The sequence below is a fragment of the Pterocles gutturalis genome, unplaced genomic scaffold (assembly GCF_000699245.1).
Source record: "Pterocles gutturalis isolate BGI_N339 unplaced genomic scaffold, ASM69924v1 scaffold18612, whole genome shotgun sequence".
In the NCBI taxonomy this organism is placed as follows: Eukaryota; Metazoa; Chordata; class Aves; order Pterocliformes; family Pteroclidae; genus Pterocles; species Pterocles gutturalis.
This window is the reverse complement of record NW_010108313.1, coordinates 27,249-30,606: the sequence shown is the minus strand read 5'-3', so window position 1 is coordinate 30,606 and position 3,358 is coordinate 27,249.

Sequence of the window (3,358 nt, the reverse complement as noted above, 5' to 3'; positions counted from 1 at the left end):
CAAGACAAGGTGAAGGGAAGGAGACTCTGCCTTCCCTTTTCTTTTAATGAAAAGAATAACCAAATTTCACCATTAAAGCTCCCTAGTTGTAGGATTAATGATCTGATGGGTATTTGTTTTATGAGGAAGATTCTTAGCAGGTGCAAACTGACTTACGTCCCTGATAGTATAAGCTTGCTGATCTATAAAGTATCTGCCTCTGATGTTTTTCATGGCACATAAATTCATTTGGCTTTTCTCCCCACACTGAACCCAGCTTTTTGGATTTCATGTTGTGGAAGAATCGCCAAAATGCATTTTTATCTTGGAAAAATAATCTTCAAGCTTCAGTCTGGAAAAAAAAAAAATCTGTGTTGGTTTCCTGGGCAATTTCTCTGTTTTTGTAACTGGTTTCTATTAACGGTTTTGAGATGAATCCCAGGAATCTGAAGCTGACTGCTTTCCAACAAAAGGGGGTGTTTAAATACAGTGCCATCCAAAGATGCTAGACGACAGGAACCACGGAGCTGTAAAGATGCCTTACGGCAAAAGATGCAGACAGAGCTCTCTGACCTGCTACGAGGACAGCAGTGCTAGAAGAACACATAAACACACACACGCACACACGTTAATCGAGTCAGGAAGAGAGCAGTCTGCTTGGATGCGACAGTTTAACACCTCATTTGTGCATATCGTGGACTCTGCTAGGCAAACTGCAAAGCTCACTGCATTAAGCAGAAGATCAAAAACCTCTTAAGATTCCATCTAACTAAATATCTTGCATACCTGGACGTTCACATTTAATTAATTTATGCTCCAATGCCTTTGGCATATGGGGAAGTCGGGCTTTCCAGCTGGAGATCGGAGACAGGAAGAAGTTGAGGAATTGCCTGCAAAGGCCAGCCCCCAGATAACACTGACTCTTCTGGGCAACGCTCTCATTTTGCTTAAGGAGTGCTTGAGCATAGCATAGACCATTGCAGTGACTTCCACTGCTGCGTGGTTTTGTGGCCTTCACCTTTCGCTGTGCTGGAAACAGGTTGTCCCAGGGGTATTATTAATTGTTGCCATGATATTGTTTTATACGTACCTAGTGTAAAGGGTGTCAGAGATCGGCTATTCTCATACACGAGGCGTGTGTTTTTGCCTCAGCTGCTGGTTTGGTGGCTGCAGCACAGGCTGGTGATCACAGTGGACTCCAGTGACATAAAACAAAGCAGAAAAACATCTGGCCAGACCCTCAAATTGTCATTCTGAACGTGCTCTTCACAGAAGGCAAATCAGGGACTCTAGCATTTATGGCTAGGGAACAAACATTGTAACGCTGGGTCTGCAAGAGATACGCGGCTTGTTGCATCACTGGAATAATGACAGGCTTCACTTGACAGCCCTGTTATTGTGGTTGGGTTTCAGTTTTGTCGTTTTAGTTCGCAGCTCTTGCTGCAAGTTGGATTATTTCAGGCTTGCTTATGGGATTCATTGCAGCTGAAAGATTTATTTTAATGAGAAAAGCTTTGCAACCAAATGAAGCCTCCCGGGAAATGCATACCCTCTGGTGATTCACATGGTTTTGTGTTACATTGCTCTTTTCCATCAGCAGGCAGATCTGAAGGCTCCCCTACCCACACCAGACCTTTCCTAGGAAGGGAGAGTGAATACGGGTGGGTATTTATCCCTCTGAGTGTTACAGATTGTTCACACTACTGGCATGACAAGGGCTATTTGAGCAGTTCCAACTAGAAGATAAACGGTGTCAGTGTATGTTGCCCTGAACTGCAGTACCCCTGCCTTCCTCTCTTTTGCTGTTCTTATGCAAAGCTCTTCTGCTTATGGCTTTGCAGGATCCTTGCTACCTTTGTACCTGTCAATTACCACTCTTTACCCCAAGCTGTAGCATTCCCTGCTACTTTTCAGTTCTAGGAATTATCCTTGCTTCTGTTCACGGGTAGATACTTTCTCCTTTCCTTTGATCATAGCGGAGTACTATGGGTCCTGTATTTAGAGAAGTTGTTGGTAATCAGCATGGAGTGTTGGCAAATCCTGTGCAGAAGGCCCTGTACTGTAATTTGTGTCTTTGTGTCAACACAGCATTAATCCTGGCATTCCTTTTAATACATATAATTATAGCTATGAAAATGGGGTGGAAGTGGCCACTTCCACTCCGGCTTCCCAGGGTTAATGATTCTCAAAATTGCAATAAGAGGATGGAGGGTACCTCTTGGCATCAGACCTTCTTCCCGATCTGATACTTGCTCAGTTTTTCTCAACTGGTGGTCTTCAATTCAAATTTATTGGGAGATCTTTCAGTGCAGCCTGCAGCCATGGAAAAACAAATGTTCAAATGGAAGAGATCGGGAGGAGGAAACTTCCTGGCAGACACTGCTTGCCCATTATTGTTTTCCACAAGCCAATTAATCTTGTGAACACTGTACTGTCTTTGGGCAGGTTGGTTTTTTTTTCCACCTGAGTCACCAGCATTTCATATCTGAAGTCGGTATTTCATATCACCGTACGTTTCATATCTGAAATCGGTATTTCATTTCTATTTGATATCACCATATATTTCATATGTGAAATAGGGGTGACTCTGGGAACACAGGAGCCTTTCTTCTCCACGCTAGCCTGATCTGTGATGATGATGATGGCAGGTGCAAAGCTCCAGGAAGCAAAAATCCCAGTTGTGTTGGTGCTGGAAGGTTCCTTTCCCTTGCGTGGATGAAGCTGCTTGCTTTGGACAGGATTTGTGGTCAGGGCAGACAGCTGTGGATGCCGCAGTGGGCAGCTGAGGGATGCTCCTTGTTTTGAGAATCAATACGCAAGCTATGTCTGGGAGTGAGGAAGGAGAAAGGAGGAAGGACACTGTTCAGGCCAGCCTTCATGGAAAATCTAGTTAAGAGTTCAGCTCCTGCCTGGGCAAAGTGTTGACACAGCTGCCCTTCCAGGATCTGCTAGGACTAACAAAACTCTGGGAAGAAAGGGCTGACGAGAGATTGCAGGATTAAAGAGTGAGGAAAGGGCAAAGATCTGTGAGACAGCCTCCTGCGTCCCTTTCCTCCTCTCGTTGTGAACCCCAGAGGAGCTGTCTGTCGCGCTCTCCTTCCAGTGGGTGGTTTTCTTTAGGAGCCTGCAGTGGGTTCAGCCTGAGCTTGGCTTCTTTCAGTCAGGAAATAGCCAATTCATGACAGCAGCAACCACAGCAATCCGCATCCATCCCAGAAGTCCTGCGAGAAGCAGCCAGTAACCTCTGCAGTGCCAAAACTGGGAGGCAGAAAGGTGGAAAAGCAACCTGGAATAATTGCAGCCTGGAAGGTTCTGCCTGTGGTTGAGAGAAGCCGAGGGAAGGAGAGGGTGCTGTGTTTCCCATCTGCGCAATGGGAAC